The sequence below is a fragment of the Lissotriton vulgaris genome, chromosome 4_1, assembly GCF_964263255.1.
Source record: "Lissotriton vulgaris chromosome 4_1, aLisVul1.2, whole genome shotgun sequence".
Classification (NCBI taxonomy): Eukaryota; Metazoa; Chordata; class Amphibia; order Caudata; family Salamandridae; genus Lissotriton; species Lissotriton vulgaris.
The window spans coordinates 603,910,657-603,928,775 of record NC_141691.1 but is presented as its reverse complement, the minus strand read 5'-3'; the positions used below and the strand labels follow the sequence as shown (position 1 = coordinate 603,928,775).

The window sequence follows — 18,119 nt, the reverse complement described above, 5'->3', positions numbered from 1 at the left end:
GTTACATCCTGGTACCCCCAAATCCCTGAACCATAAAGAGCTATACTTCTGCATTTTGCCACGTAAATGCTGAGCATAATTCCAGGCTGTTTTTGCCCAATTTACTAGCAAAATTTATAACAGCCGCGATCGATCGTTTAAAGGCTAAGGTTCTATTTTTCACTTCCGGGCACCAGGCTCCCGATCTTTCAATTACAACTCCCAAATATGGAAATGTATTGGTATGGTCTACTTGGAGACCTGCCACTTTAGGCTGTTTACATCTACCACCACCTTTGCCGCAGCACATCACAAAAGACTTTTTGGCATTAACTCTAAGGCCTCTATCCTGCAAGAATTCTACATACTTGGTTAGGGCCTTTTGTGCTCCCACCTTGGTCCTAGCCATCAACACTACGTCGTCCCTGGGACCACTGCCTGCCCTTAAAAAATAATTTTGCATGCATTTGCAAAGGGGAAGGGGTCTCCTCGGGACCTCTTCCCATTTGCAAATGCATTACCATCTACTTGAAGTAGGTTGTAATTGCGAGTGTTTTGCGACCGCAAAACATTTGTACATGGTTTTGAGAATCACTGTTTGGAAGGGAATGCTCCTTCCAAATAGCAAGTTGCAAAACCTATTTAGCGAGTTGCGAACAAATTGCGACTCACGAAATAGGCAATGTACATGGCCCAATAGGGGTTTGCATGCGTGAACGGGTTCACGAATACGTTTGCACATATAAAAACGGTTCGTACATCTGGCCTTAGTATTTTATATTGAAGAAATAGCCCCTCTGTCACATGTATTTCATTTGTTTTATAGCATCTCTCATACCATTGTAGGATGTCAGAGCACTTTTCATCACACACATTTAAAGACATTGAATCATACATGCAAATCAGTGTGTATATAATATGTTTAAAGAGTGCTTGGTCTGGAAAAGCACAAACAAAGGATTCAGAACATAACACAGTGGCTAGCACTGACTTTAACATTAAAAATGTATTTCCACCCAAATAAATCTTTTTAGCAGCATCAGGATAATGAATAACTGGGAAAAGCATAAGTTACTAACTGGTACCATGCAGTTTGCAAGTAGCTCTTTGATGACAGTTTATAGGTCCTTCTGCTACATTACGATTGTCACTTATGAAGTGCACAGTAAGGAAAGAATCTCTGACAAAAGCAGTAACCACAAACCTATGCACATAAAATACTGCTTTTTAAAATGCATGTTACACGTTCTTTGCAGTAGGCACAATAACCCTCTGTGCTATATTAGTTAAGTCAAAGCTGCCACTGAACACAACTCTCCTCACGCTCCAGCAGGTACATCAATCACTGGCATTATCTTGACACTTTTATTGTTGCTGGGAAGCTGCTGATTATACAAGGATCTTTTGTCTGATTTTAAAACTGTTACCTACGGACCCCCTGGGAATGTGTCACGGACCCCTGGGGGTCCGCGGACCCCAGTTTGGGAAACACTGAATTAGAGAATTCTATACAGAGGGTGGCCTATTGATAGTAATATCCTCATTTATTTCAGTGATATGAGGAGGGGAAGATCTGGCTTGAAAGATTAAAGGGATATTTTCAGTAGAAAATATCTCCGGATCAGTATCCGTGCCTAATGAAGTATTGTTTGGAAAATCTAAAATTGGTATTTTTTCATGGGACAAGATTTGGGGCTTATTTTTGAGGAGTTCGATAGAGAAGCGACGCTCGGCACGTTTCCCGGCCAGCGCAATCTCCCTATCTATTTCCTTATTTGCCCTGGCAAAATACTTATCTAGGGGTCCAAGGATGCAGACCCCTACAGTAGCAGGTAAAGGCTTCTCCACACATGTAGACATACTAGGGTCTATATTCCCAATCAATTCTACACAATAATCAGACCCGATATAAGTTGGTAAAGAAACCCCAAAAAAGTCAGTATTACAGATGGTAATAAGTAATGTAAAACCATCAGCTAGACAGCTTACAGGTGCGGAGTCGAAAGGCAACGTAAAGTCATGGACAAGATGTTAATGGTCAGGCCCAGCCCAGCCTACTGCAGCCCCTGACGGCCACGGACGGCCCCGCCCTTGTCCCGGGCTTCTCCCGGCGCGCTCCAATTTCAGTCCAACTAACAATGGGGAAGTGCATAGTTGTGGGGGATCAGATTTAATATGCAAAGTTCAGTCCAAATAACATGAGAAAGTGAATATATTTGAGGGGATCAGAGTTGCTATTCCAAATATAGCTCAACTAATTTATGGAAAATAAAATATCTTTTGATGGAGGTAGAAATTTACTATTCAAACTCCAGTTCAGTGGGAAAACCGCATATATTCAGTGGGATCAGATTTACTATTCTAAATCCAGAACAACTAACATTGGGACAAGTGCATATATTTGTGGTGGGAGGAGGGTACAGATTTGCTATTTTAAAACTAAATTAATGGCAGTCAATTTTTTTTAATGCACATCCTAAATAAAGTGTATTCTAAATAGTAATTTACACAATTAGCCCCACAGCCCTAAAGGATAAATAATCAAATAGCCTAAATATAAGTAAATAAATGAACAAACAAACAAATAAATACCAAATAAAAAATAACGTAAATAATATAATACTCAATATCACATGATATATATTGAAATACAGTACTGACCACACAATCCCACAATGTCCCACAGCTCAAATTTAAGAATATTAAAGTGCATACATAAATAATCACTAATGTAAATTATAAAATAATAAATAATCTGAATTAATGCATATCTTAATTAAAATACTGCCCACCCAATCTCCCAATAACTGCATAATACAAAAATTAAAGGAATTAAACACTTAAAACCATAGTAAAACTTGTAAACAATAAGAAAAATTACAAAAATGACATAATTTATATATGTATATGTTAACATTAATTAATATGTAATTAAATTAAATACATTCTTTTCATTCCTCCAATTAACCCTGGAACAAAAAACAAAAATAGTCAGTAAAAAACATATAAATAGTCAAATTAACACTATAACAATTGCCATTATTAATTAAGTTATCAATTAACATCAATTGAAATATTTTACTTCAGATAGTACCCACCTACACCTAGAAAAATAATAAATGGAAAAACTGAGATATAAATAAATATGGAAACAAGCAAACAACAATTTAAACCATTACATAAATATATATTATTCAATTGACACTAATATGTAGTTTAAAACAAACTACCCATCCAATTCCCCAATAAACCTAAACAGCCCAAAAATAAACATCACTATCAATTTAATTAAACGTTATTACAACTTAATTTCTTAATACAATAATTAAAGAAACAAAATCATAATGTATTACACTAAAAGATTGTATTAATTTTTTTATAGTAAAAATATTTCCAGTAGCATTCCCCATCATGGAGAGTGTACAAATGGGGTGTTCAATCCAGTAATAAATTGCTCTTGACTCAAGTCTTCACTTATCAATCATTGAATGTATAACCAATCATAATATTGGATAGTGTTCATTCCTCCGAACTTGGGGGTCGATTAGGATCGCGGACGGACTTGCGTCCGTCCGCGACCCCAGAGCAGGAGGGAACCTCCGCATGGCATGCGGAGTTCCCTCCTGTGCAATTAGGATGTGACCGCAAGGGTTGCGGTCACATCCTCTATTTTTAACATTGCCGCGGGTGCAGCTTCAAGCTGCACCCGCGGCAATGTGAAAAATGCACGCATTGCATTTGCATGCAGAAAGAGGCAGGCACCGCGCGGTGCCTGCCGCTTTCTGCATGCAAATGCAGGGGGGTACCATAGGTACCCCCCATGTGCACCCCCCACCCCCCCTTCACCTAGGGGGCCCGCAACGGGCCCCCGCAGTGAAGTTCCGTATGCTTTTCCGCGGCGGAAAACCCGCCGCGGAAAAGCATACTTTACTGGCCATCCTAATATGGTGGACGGTGTCTTCCAGACACCGTCACCATATTAGAGCTTTTCCGCCGCGGTTGTAAGCCAGCCGCGGCGGAGAAGCTGCGGACGGAAACCAGGACCCACCAGCCATCCTAATGTGGCGGTGGGTCTTTGGTCAGTCCGCTGCGGATTTTCCGAATCCTCGGGGCCGGCGGTGGCTTCCGCCGGCCCCGAGGATGCGGAAAATCCGCAATCATAATGACCCCCTTGGTGTAGAATCACAAATAACAAATAAAGCCCATTATTCTATTCACATATGACAGCCATCCCAGCTATCTTATTTGGGATTAAGAAGCAGTGCAAGAAGGGGACGCTCCCCGTGGTGGGGAACACTACTGGTGATATTCATTTGGCACACTCTGTGATGAGAGAGTGATACCCTGCTGCACACTAGAACTAAAATACGCTAGCAACTTTTTGAGAAAAGAATCTGGAGTGCGTGATCCACATGACATTCAATAGTAAAAATATTTCACATTTTCATATTAGTGTATCAAACTGAAAAAATATATAGTTACCTTTGATAGGTTTGTCTATGATAGGTTTTGTAGTCACAATATATTTTCCACAATATTATGGTCAGATAATATTTTGGAGTCCATATACTGGTGGAATACTGCTACCTGTTGCACATTTATGCCAAATGAGAGAGATAAAAGAGCAATCAAAGTAAGCACCTAACAGAGCCTTTCAAAGACCCAGATTTTACTTTGTCCGCCAATACCAAAACAGCAGGGATGCAGTGGGAAGAGAGGGTGCCATTTCTGAGAGACCTAGGGACATTCGGGTAGCACTCCCTATTTAAGTACTGCAGCTACCACTGGATCTTAGATCAAACCAGCATGGCACTCAGATGAACATGTCCAGTTGGAACTATTTCTTTTAAAAGGAAATTGTTCTTTATTTTCAAAATAGTTAAATATTAATTAAAAACTTGAATAGCAATACATCTTAAGTCACTAGCAAAATCCCAGCCAAAGTTGTAGGTGTTCAAAGTTTCTACCCAGCATGGCTGGGCAAAGTCTTCAATCTATAAGTGCTGCTCTAAAAAAACGTATCAGTGACATCTCTACAATGGTAACTGCCAGCAAGATGTGTAGTTTATTTACAAATGATTAAGTGGGTGCTCATGTAGTACAAAGTTTACTTCACTTTAAAAAGAACTGTGGGTGCATTACAAATTTGTGGCATACAAAATCCTGTGCAACCCTTCGTAAATATATGGCCAAGTGTCCATCAATAAGAGCACCTTTTAGGGGCTAACTGTGCTAATGCCAGTGTAATCAACTTTGTCCAGTGTGTTTTGTTTGTGGAAGTCAATTAGTAAGTGTGATTGGAAAAGTGCTGCATAGTTCATTATCATTTGGTGGCAGTGTCGAATGCTGCTGGGAACATAGATAGATGATTACATGGTATATCTTGGCAAAAAATGTTTGATTAACTTTAAGCTTTTAAACATTTATGAACAGGCAGCACTTAGGTCCTCACTGCGATGTCAGGCTAGACCACTACCGCCCGACACCGCATCAGTTATGGGATGACCGACACCCGGTAGGCGGTACCGACCATCTAATTAGGCTGCGACCAAACACAGTTTGGTCGTATTCCTACTTTTTACTATGGGAGCATGCATTCCGGCTATACAGCGGCCGTAATGCATGCTCCCATGATAAAATGGGAGGTGCAGTTAATCCTTGCACTCCGGCGATGCAGCGAGTGCAAGGTAAATAGTTTTATTCATTTACTTACTTTACTCTTTGTCGTCATATGTCAACTCCACAACACCCCCACCCTGCCCCTCCCCTGCTCCACTACAGCGCAGCACCTAAAGGTGCCGGCCACAAGGTGCAGGGATCAACAGGGGGCATCATAGGCACCCCCTCAGCCTCCAACAGGAGGCCGTGCACCACAGGGGGCCCTGCTGGTGGCCCCTAAACATGCTTTCCAACATGGTTTCCTTGTCAGACAGACTGATATGGAAACCATGTCAGAAACCTTCATCGTAATCTCATGGGTGGAAAGGCCCTCCCTTGAAATTACTTCCTGCATTTCGAGTGGCGGACGGGCTCTTCAAACCCTGTCGGATTCCTTTCCCACTGCCTTCATCAAAATGAGGCGGTCGGAAAGGAATCCGACCGGCACATTACGATGTGGTGGGGAGCCTTCCAAACCACATCATAATCGGCTCCTAATAGAATGTACAGATGTGTGCTTTCCATCACCCTCACAGTCGGAATTATACAAATATCTGTGGCTTGAGTACAGTATGCCCAGTAAAACTTTTTCAAGGTGATGGTCATATTTTGGGGCACATCTCTGCGTTGTATCTATTTTTACTGAAAAAGTAGAAGAGGATTTCATCCTGTTTTATTACTCAGATGACCATGAAGAGTTACCTTTTGAGCAATACTCTTCTTGAGTTTTTCGGCTTGTCACTTTTAAGTATATTAAAAAGAATGCCAAAAAGTGACGATTCAACCTAATTTTTTATATACTCCTGACCACCGTCTCCTTATACTCAAACATGCTGCATCTGGGAGACTTGGGTGCGGTATAATGAAATTCTAAATTTAGCAAAGAATCTGGTGAGAGGTGCCCTGTACACAGTGTACATACATACCTGTGGTTTGCACATATCAAGATAGTTATCTTTTAATGCTAGAACAGCAGTCAAAATACGAAAGTAGGATTTTTATATTTTTGCGTTTGTACTTGTACCGGAAAATGCAAAACTGGAAACCTTTTGGGCTGACTGACTTGTGAAACGTAGTTTAAATATAACTTTGAACTGAGGTTAGTTTATGAAAAATGTTAAATGTGTTAAATAAAAAGTGAGATTGTATTCAATAATTTTTTGGTTTCATGTCTTTCTTTAATGCTGTGTGCTATTTTGTGTGTGTTTTAATTGAATTCACAGTGTATGCAGTATATTAAACTTCTGGGCACTGATTTAGTCTTGCCGAATTCCATGTTTAGTACATGGAAAAACCTTAACTTCAGACAAATTTATAAAACCACATTGTGTAAAATTCCGGAGTATGATCTTGTCCAATGAGTGCTCTTTGAAGAAGTGCTTGTCACTGCACAGTTTGCCACATCTGTCATGTCGCTGGGGCCCTCTTGTCGTTTTGGTTTCTATCTGGAATCTGCTAGGGTTACTGCTTCATGTGTTAGAATGCAACTGTTCGCATGACAATATTTTCTAATATCTATTTTTGCTTGTGCCATCTACTGCCATAAACAGATTCCAGGCTTAAAAGCACAGCTCAAAAATAGAAAACACTCACCTTTTAAGTTCACCCAAGTCAATTGGCCCTCCTCCAACTCTGATTTCAGAGAACCAGCTGCCAGGATCAGATTTTTGCATAAATCCAGCCCAGAAAGCAAAATGGCATCACCATTCATCCCTCCAATTGGGCGGAACAGCAACATGCATCTACTTACCCCAAGAAATAAGCTCTCCGTTGCATCATAACCTTGACATCTGAAACAAAGCACAAGTGAACTGTGGTTCGATTTTGTTGCCACCATGGATCTTACTCCTCATACCTTGACTCCATGCGCAAGCTTCCTACCTCGGCGCACACCATACGCGCCACCTCTTGCATTGCAGCTATCCACTCCACTCATGCGTATCCTACTCAAGCAACCTCTTCAGCATTCCACTTAGTAGATCACACAACATACACACTTCACATAATGCTGACCCAGTTTTCATTACTCAGTAATGTGTGCAACACTCTACCCAAACCCTATCAACACTAATAATAATAATAATAATAATAATAATAATAATAATAATAATAATAATAATAATAAGATGTATAAAGCGCATAGCTACTTCAGAAGAAGTGTCCCAGTGCTGATGAGGTCTAGCTTCTGAGCAGGAGACGCAGTAAGCCTAGCGGAATAGAGGACGGTCTATCTAAAAAGCCATGTTTTGGGGTTTTCCCGGAATAAAAGTTCTGTCTTCGATTGTCTCAGATCACGTGGAAGAGAGTTCTATAGCTTGGGTGCCAATATGTCAAAAGATCTGCCCCGATTCAAACTTTCTTTACTGTGGGGACTTCCTCTAACAGGGTAGATAGGGCTTAATGAAACGGTTAAGCAAGCTAGAATCTGTTTTGATAAAGGTCCTGTAGTAGTAACAGAGAACTTTGAAAGACAGTCACTTCTTCATTCATAGTATAACCTTAATGCCTTCATCATTGCAGAGTTCCTCTTCTCCTTATCCATTAGACACATCCTCAAAGTCCTAGTCCCATTAAAAATATCAACTGTCAGAACAGGGTAGAAGCAACTTTCAAGACAGCCTGGATCCTCTACATAGTCATCATCTCTACCACACTTCAATCAAGGTCTACCCTCTGCTGGATCTCAGAAGATTCGCAACTTCACCAGGCTTCAGAAAAGAATGAGCAAGAAACAGAAAACCAGATATTAGCTCTTCTCTGATATTCGGTGGAAGCCTGGAACTGCATCCTTGAACAGATTCAGCATCTTACACCCCTTCTCTGTTTCCAGAAGAAGCTGAAGAAATTAAAGTTCAAGCAATAATTCATTGCACTGTGGGCCCAGTGTCAATCTTTTTGTTCATGATTATTTACTAGGTAACCAAACAAAGCTTTGCTGAACTGCTATTTTGTATTTCTTATGTACATGTGAGGTAACCAAAAAGATTCAAATGTATACGCTTACAAAGTTATCTCTTTATCACTTTGTGAGATAAGCGAAATATTCCATGACTGTTTTCATGATAGTTCTCTCTTCTGGTAAACTGAACATAATTACTTGTAGGAAGCACTTTATTTGTGTATTCCTACACATGCGCCTAAAAGACTTCCACTGCGCAGTGTAATGGTCAAGCGAACGTTAAATCATTTTAAAATGAAACAGTCTTAAAGCAAGTCATGCATTAATTTATAGATTTATTTACTTAACAGTTTTCTATAGCTCGAACAAGACCAAATGTGTGGCAGAGTGCATTAACTAAAACCTGTGTAATACCGCAAGAGCAGGTTACAAAATAAGAATTACACACAAAGCTTCACACAAAGCTTTAACTTAAGGACATTTAGAAACCGCACATGTGTACATACAGGGGCATATGTACAAGGACTAGCGATAACTATTGCTAACGCTAGTTAGTGTAGTTTTCTTACCGCTGTATACCACTGAAAACTATTGCCTTGTTAGTGAGGTATGTACAAGATGTCGCTACATGGCAATAGCTTCAGGGATCAACAGTGAAAACTGCCACTAACATTAGTGTGGTGGCAATAGGAATTCCGGCATTAGAGGGCGAAAACCAACAAAACGCCCATTAGCGGCAAAAACACGCACGTTATTTAGCCCAACGTGAAATCCAGAATGAAACAGCCAGGGCCAAGTGCAGCACACATCAACAACACCCTCAAGCCACCCAACATCCAGGATGAGAGCCTGGATGCCTCGCTGGACCTGCGTCTAGAGCCTGGATGCCACACTGGACTTGCGTCTGGAGCCTAGATTCCTTGCTGGACCTGCATCTGGATCCTGGATACCTCGCTGGACCTGCGTCTGGAACCTGGAGTGGGATGCGGAGGAGCTGGGGAGTCCATGACCCGTGGCAGTAGACATTGAGGCGCGGCGAATGCCCTTACCTGGTGGTGAAGTCTGGCAGGTTGCATGGAGACACGTTGCTGACATGTGTGAGAAGACTGCCTTGAGCCCCTTTGAGCTGTGAATGTCAGAGGCGCTCCTGCGCACCAACGTAGGGAAGACTGCATTGCATACTACGACCCACCACTACACCGGGGTGCACGGAGGGGATTAGCAATGGTGGGCGATGCCTCTCTGCATCACAGGCCGGATGATGTTGCGCTGGCCGGACGCTGTGGAGAGTGAGCCCCTGAGCTGCGCCGAACTTGTGTGGCAGGAGCACTGCAACTTCACGCCTTAAGGGGGCCTGCTGCATCAATCGCATAGGGAGGTTCACAAGCAGACTTGTCAGCGACTGCTGTAACCAGGCTTGTGAAATCCACCCTGGCTGAGGCTCTTGTTGGCTGATTCACAGATTTGGAGAGTGTGCACTTGATTGCATCACTGTGTCAATGTCCAGGTAAGGAGAAGGTGGAACACGTAGCGGAGGAGGCACGGGAGTCAAGTCGCGTAGGTCTAGCACCTGTAGATGACACACCCCCAGTGGGGTCACATCCGCTATGGCGGAAGAGCGTCGCCCTATTGCTTTCAAGCAGTACAAGAAGAGGAAAAATCATCACATGATAACTTCCCGATGTAATTGTACTATGTTTTCTTTGCGGGTCTGCTCCACTTGCGGAGCAGGGCAGGGACGGAGTGGCATGCCCACTCTAATGCTCAATGACTGTTTGGTCGGCTCACTCAGGCTGACCAAACAGTATTGTCCAGTGTCCTGTTCGCAATGAAGGCTGAATTACAGCCTGCATGAAGAACATGCCCACCCCTCCAGCCCTTGGCTGAACGCCTTGCCCCGGTACCAATGACCAATCCCACCACTGCATTGCAATGGTTGTGATTGGCTTAGGGGAGGGAGACTGGCTGCCTACTTCCTGTTCCTGGAAGCAGACTTAGGAGAGCAGGAGCAATGAAGGCACGGGACCCGGCCTCGAGGTAAGATTTCTCTCATTTAAATATTTACAACACTCACTCATACACACACCCCCGCGTCCACTTCCCTTCCGTTGTCCTTTCTGGCATTTTCCACCTCCCCTCTGTCAAGTCCTGCAGCACTTCTCAATGGCGTCCACTGTGCGGCCATGCTCAGCGGGCGTACCACTGGTGTGCCAAAGGTATATATGAAGTTATGATGCATACCATTCCATTGCATTCCATTATAATGCGTACTAATTCTAGGCATATGGCAACAGTAGGGAAGGTGTTGGATAGCGGGGATGTAAATATTACTATTCCCACTGCAGTGAGTGGAACCCTAAAACTAACCCTTGCACCCCAAAGCAAACCCTGAACCCTAAAATTAATCTTTGAACCCCCAAAACACACCCTAAAAATCATATTTGACCCAAATGCACACCCCAATTTTCAGAATTGAGCCCAAAACACACACCAAATTTTGAATTTTACCCCATAATACTCCCCAAATTTCATCTTAAACACCCGAAACCCATCCCCCCCCTAAAACTTAAACATTTTCCATTACTGACCTCACAATGTGTTGTAATGGAATGCGATGTAAAGGCACCTGCGTTGTTGTAGTTGCGTTGTAAAGGCATTAAGATGTAATGCCTACATTGTAATGGACATCTCCCGTGCCAAAGGAAAGCCATAGGCAAGGCTGTCTGTGTTCTTCTGCCACTGGAATGCGCTCAGCACCAAGCACCCTTTCTCTTGGACACTCCACCGCTACGACGCCAGCACCCTCCTCGCCATCAACGTTGGGCGCCACATCGCCTGCCAGGACCAACCTATGCTCGGGACCGGCCATCGACATTATTGACGGCTACTAAATCACCAGCAAGGACCACCCCGACCGTCCAGGAGGAGGCATTGCCATCACCTACAGAAGCACACTCCGACTGACCACACACTCTAATTACCCAACGGTGAACATGGAACACCTCAACTTCCAGATCCGGACCAACCCAAATCCCATCCTCTGCGGCATCCTCATCGGCAGGCCCCCTGGGTCAAGGACCCCCATTATCCTATACCATTGTAGACCTCATTGCACCCCAGGCTTTCCCATCCACCGATGACATCCTACTTGGTGAACTCAAGTTCCACTTGGACAACCCAAGTGACCTGAACACCACCCCCTCCTGGAGAAGCTCCCCAACATCAGACTCAAACAGCTAGTTACCGCAGCAAGCCACATAGCAGGACACATTATCGAGCACATCTCCTCCGCCAGCTGGAATTTCAATTACAGCCACTACACCAGACTATCCTTGAGCGACCATCATTTTATACATGACTTATTCACCATGCTCACTGACACCACCGCCATCATCACCCCCCCTTGCAGCTTGATCAAGGCCACCGAAGAACGTCTCGTCAACTCCCTCAGCACCACCACTCTGCCAATCCTTACAGACAATCACAACACAGTGCGCAACCTCTTCCGATGGATCTCCAACTGCGCCGACACCCTGGCACACTTCATGAATGGACCAGGCATAACTAGCACCAAGTTGTGCCATATTTGCAAAGTGACGCATGTAGGCATATGTGTGACCTTGTGAAGCAGTGTGCCACATCATACCTGCATCAGGTTTGATGTATGCATGGCGTGCATTCCCACGCGACAAGGCCTCATAGGAGAGACACTGTGAAATCCCTCAGATTTCACTGTGACAACTGTAGGACGGCACTGCGTCCGTACCGTAAGCCTGCCTGATGGCAGGCGTAAGGGTGACGCAGTGTCACAGGGATAGGCTGGCCCCATGCATTCCTGGAGTTGCGTCATGCTTGTGACACAACTGCAGCAATGCATGATTTTGGCGCAGACAGATACATCAAGATTCCAGACGTATCTGTCATTACTTGCTTAAAAGAGAGCTGTCCATTGAATATAGCACATTTGTGGTGTCGCAAGAAGGGCATAGTGAAAAGTGTTGCAAAGCTGTCTTGTTGCAGCGCTGCAACACTTCATGATTGAAAAGGAATGCGCACTATCTTATTGATGGTGTGAATTCCTGCCCTGTAGTTTTGTCACAGAGCAGAGCAGCAACATTGCTTGCAGCGCTATCCAGCACCAAAATCTGCTTAAATGAGGCCCCAGGTGTTATCTCCATTTTTAAGACCAGCTATTTTCTGGTCTTAAAAACTGCCTCTAACTGCAGTTAGAGGCAATTTTTGGGGTCCTCCTACCTTCAAGGATTCCCTTGTACATCTCGCTAAGTGAGGTTAGCGGCCGTTTTTGCACTGGAACGCCTCGCTTGCATGTCATTATCGCTAACAGAAGTGGCAATCTTTTCTATGGACATTTGATGATGTAAATATTGCGCAAAACCATCTAAAAAATGCTGCTAATGCGGCGTTAACTCCTTGTACATATGCCCCAGAGTGTTTCACTTTAAAACATCTTGCATGAAAACAACACAAAATCAAACATTTAGATGGTAAAATTCAATTCCGCTCTAAGCTTAACAAGACGTTTTATACTCACAGAGAAGTTCAAAGACAAGCCGAGATGAGTAGTGTGAGAGGGAGCGTGCAGCATGTTGATTTCTGATTACAATCTATGTTAAAAATATCTCAACATGGTCATCATCCAGACTGATGCAGTGCAGCTTGTTAGCGCTCTACCCATTTGGGCTTCCAAAATGTGCCTGCCTCCATAGATAAGACACACAAGCACTAACCAGGACATTAAACTCTAAGTGCAGGGCCAACCCATCTCATGGCTAATACCTTCTTGGTGATACAAGGCCATATGATTACAGGGTCGCATTGTAATTATTGCATTATGAGGCTCAACAGGCGAGTGCTCCTGTTTTTTGTGCCATGATCATTGTAATATTTTTAGAGGTGTCCATAAACCCCTTTTATGTAATACAGATAGGACAGGTGTGCATATTGCACCTGTGCTATTTTAAGAAGGTGTTCCCTCTTTGGCATGGGGTCTTGTCCCCATGAAAATGGGGGAAGGACTTTGCCTCTGCACCCCAGCTGTATTATGAATGCAGACATGAAGGCAAAGACGCTGCAAAAAAACCACAAAAACTGTGCACCTCAAAAGGTGGATCACAGTGAGTACGCCTCTTCAAAGGCACCACTGTAGAGGCGATGAATAGCAACAAATGGACCCCCAAACATCCCCATGCAGGAGGCCACCTTCACCCACTGCACCAGCTGTAGGAGGATCTCTGCCTACACTTTGAAGTGCAGGCAGGGTACTACCTGCACTGTGAATGGCAGAGTGCAGACTCAAACAGCCATTCCATATTTCACTAATGCACTGCCTCCAGGGCAGCACAAGTTCACATCTTCCCTTGGTGCAGGGCATTAACAGTAATAGGGTGCATAGAGGGACAGTGCACCCTTTTAGTAACAGCCAATTTACACCATTCTGCTCCTCTGCTATGAAAGACGAAGTTCATGGACTGCAGTCTTAACAGCAACTATGATCCATTAACGAACTACCTCAGCTCAGGAAAGCATCATCACTTGCACAGAACAAGCAGCGAAGGATGGTCTTCCACACCAGGCCATAGGTAAACAGCAGACCAGTGCAGAATCAGCCCCATACCAGTAGGTATCAAATGATGTCTATCAATATCATCAACAGGGGCCAGCAGGACAACTTAGCACTTAATGGTCCACCACTGCATCTACCTCTGACAGGTGGGTATCTTGTGTATGCATGGATCGGACTTTAATAGCAGGGCTATGGGAATGTAATTTTTGGGAGCTCCAAAGGAGCTCCCTTGCTCTATGCCATTTAGAGTAGATAATGAGTCAGCTCATTACTGGCACAAACCCCTAAGGAAACTTCTCAATGTAAATAAATCATGGAATAGGACCATGAAACCTTATAAGAGTTGGCCATTTGGTGCGAAATTGTTCAAACATGAAAGAAGGAATGTTTTTACATTGCTTTCCTTGTGCAGAACATTCTGTTGAGAAAACCTGTATGAGCATAACTAATTGAATGAGTATATTATGGTCCAGGCTGACCCTAAGTTAAAAGATGTTTGCATATAGAGATATATAAGTTGTGTTTTTTTTTTGCCAGAATTGACTCCTCACACTCTGCTTTGACCTGCACTGCGCCGAAAGGAGGAAGGTTTTACCAACAAACTCACCCTCGGGCTGTTGAGACCCCCCCACCGCCACCCTCCCGCCGTCCTGCTGTTTCGCGTCATCTGACAGCAGGGCCGCCGAGCGGAGTGAGGCGAGGGGCTGCCTACAACTCCCGGCAGCCCTCGAGGTCTCCAGCCACACCCCCAGCAAGCCGCGCCAGGAGGCGCATAAAGGGCGTCACTGTTCCCCCTCGCGGGACGCGAGCTGGACGCTGGGCGAAGCCTGGGCCAAGGGTGGGCCCGTCCTAGCCCGTCACAGACCGGAGAAGGCTGGGCTGGGCCCACCCCCTAACAACTACGATAAGGTAAAACCCCGTGGAAGGATTTGCAAGTAGCCCACAGAGGGATTTTACACCATCTACGTTACTAAACCCAGGTAAAGTCTACTCGCTCACTCGCCCGGACCTAAAACACACAATGACCACAAGAGGCTCCAGAAGCAAAACTCTTAAAAACATGATGAGCGCAGTAGGCCCCATCGACCAATTCATCACCAAAGTGAACCAAACCATTGATCAAACTGTACTGTTGATTGATTGTCATGTCTCCTACGAACTAGACCAAGCAAGACGCTCGTCAATGGGCATGCTGGCACAGGCACAAACCCCAAATGCCTTACCACAAAATAAGACCAATTCGGAAACAAATGCCGACATACATGCAATACCAAACACAGTCGACCTATCAGTATCCTCACAATTGTCAGACTCACAATTGACCCAGGGTCTCGAGCAGACCCCTGATATTTTTGCTAGCCCACAGCCAACATCAACCGACCCTACACAGCCTGAACCAAGAGGAATAAGGGAAGGAGCAATTCCCAAACATCCGAATCACAAAGAAACACTCTCAAAAAACTTTATACATACCGCAAATTCAGATTCTGATCCACTTCTTAAATCGTGTGATTCAAGTAATGATCAAAGTCAATATAATATCAAATCCACCGCCGCTACAGAATCTAACAGCAACACCAATTCTGATGTACTTATAGTCGAAGATCACAACAACAGAGTTAATTCTAAGCAGATTTGAAAAGAAACAATGGCTCCCCACTCAACAAGAAACACTAATAATGCCAAGGCACAATCATCTTTGTTAAAAGAAATTGCGGAAATAGTCAAATATCAGTTACAACCTATCCAAAAAAGCCTAGAAATTATAGAAAAGCAAGTAGCTATATTAATTGCCACTTCAAAAACAATTCCCAATCCAAGAAACAAAGATCCTTCAATCTCGCTTGGACCTAGCGCCACTTCAGGGAACGCTAAGCCCACAAATAAACCAAAACAATTAGCCAACAAAACGGCTACCACAAACATCATAACTGCAAAAACAGGAGACCCAGTAAAAATATCAAACAACTCAATTCCTCCATCGAAAACCAAGACTCCTCAAGATACCGTCAAAACTGCTCCTGGTGTACAAAACCAACCACCAGCAAACCTTCCCCCAGCAAAAGCTCTACCTGTAATCACCCCCTCCATGCCACCCGCACCAAGTACCCCCTGTTACGATCAGCCACAGAGACAAACCAACAAACCAGAACGACCAAACAAAAGATGGCCAAAATTAGTAAACCTCCCACCGGAAGCAGCACCCTTCGTAGTCATATTAACTGGGGTTCCAGAACTAAGTAAAGACACAGACGAACCAACCTGGTCCTTACTAAATAAAACTCGCTATTGGCTGAACATCAATAGGCCCAACCATTCAAACAACATCACCAGAATTACTACAGTGAGAAGGGCCTCATGGATAGGCCACCAACCAAAAACAATTCCCGGTGACTGTATAATAGTCAACTTTGAAAACCCCTGTGCAGTGGACTATATATGTTCATGGGATTCACCGGGAAATAACGGAGGAATAGATGTAAAACGTTTATCCTTTTTCTATCCCCGACAAAGCCATCGTTTTGAGGACCCTAACTGGCCATCAAATTGGTCCTGGAATCAACCCGACCACGGACCAAGAAACTGGAACCAGGGAGACTGGGGTCAAGGAAACAATCAAAGGTACCGCTTCCAGGGGGAATGGGGCTACGATTATAAAGACCGGGGTGACTGGTACAACTACGGCAGGAGGGCACACCAACACCCTTATAGAGAACCCTGGACTGGAATACCAACATTCAACAACTACAGCTGCTTTGACATGGTCACCATTACAAGAATGGGGTGACCCTTAAGGTATGGACCTGGGTAACTAGAGATATAAATAATAATAATAATATACCGCCGGCATCCCGAAGCACCGTGAGGCTCGGAGGTAGAGGATTCCTTGTACGGAAAGACGGCGTTCCAAATCAAGTGGAAGCAATCTCCACAGTAATTAGACATCCGGAAGCACTGGGAGGCTCGGATGGACACGCTGGAATCAGGAATACAGCGGCTTACTTCTGGAAGAAATTTGGATTAGCTCTACTAGCGTCTTCAAAACAATACACAATTCGGAATCAGTGCGCGTTTATTTCTGGAGTGACTGCTCGTATTTGTCCATCTTGGAGGCTGTGTACATACACAATCAAGGTATCACCCACCATGTCCACATAAGAAATAACGACTACATTACATGGACCCAGATATATTTTCAAGGTATCACCCACCATGTCCATATAAGAAATAACGTCTCCATTACATGGACCCAGATATATTTTCAAGGATTCCTGTTTGAGACGTGGTGAATTCGGATCACCAAACCAACGTTTTCTCTACTACAAAGGGGTTATTCAATATTCCCCGGTTGCCTCGTTGTTTGCTCTCTGTCCTGATGAAGACTCGCAATCCCCAGGTCTAAATCACCGTTCGGGAATAAGTTGAGTCGAAACGTCGACATTTTCAATACATACACCTTAGACCAGTCTCTCTCCAACATTGTAGACAGTGCAAGACTGTGGACATTGATACGTGAACACTACAATGTTGTTGATTGTAATTTAAATGAATTTATGTTTGTTGGCTAGGTGTCCAATACTGCTAATTTTGAATATTTATATTCAGTATTGATTGTTAAAATTATACTTATCTCTCTTTTCCACCACTGTGCAATTTCTCTCTTTCATTTCACTTGCTCACCCCCTTGAATCACACTTTCCCTTTGCACTCTCCTGTCTTGGGGCAACCTATATGTTTTTATTGACAAAATTATGCAAAAATTTGAATATAAAAATTAAACAAGAATATATTTTTCCAAAAAACCGTGGTGTAAGGTTTTTCCCAAAGATTTAGTCTTTGTTTTGCAGTCAGCAGACTAATCAAAGGTGCTTTTGCTTTTGAATAATTATTCAATTTCTGATTTGATCAATGTACTTCAATCTATAGGTCTAGGACCATTGTTTGTTTATAGCTTTGACATGGTCGACTGACCATCATCACAGAATCACACTTTGACCT

General features: G+C 43.6%; 1 protein-coding gene across 1 annotated transcript in view; it reads left to right on the top strand.

Moving 5' to 3' along the window:
- Positions 1–10,442: 10,442 nt before the first annotated feature.
- The window catches only part of AOAH (acyloxyacyl hydrolase), a 973,359-nt gene continuing 965,682 nt past the window's right edge, over positions 10,443–18,119 (top strand). Inside the window, exon 1 of the mRNA XM_086964832.1 lies at positions 10,443–10,573. The gene's annotated coding sequence lies outside the window, so the exon portion shown is untranslated. The remainder of the gene's footprint in view (positions 10,574–18,119) is intronic.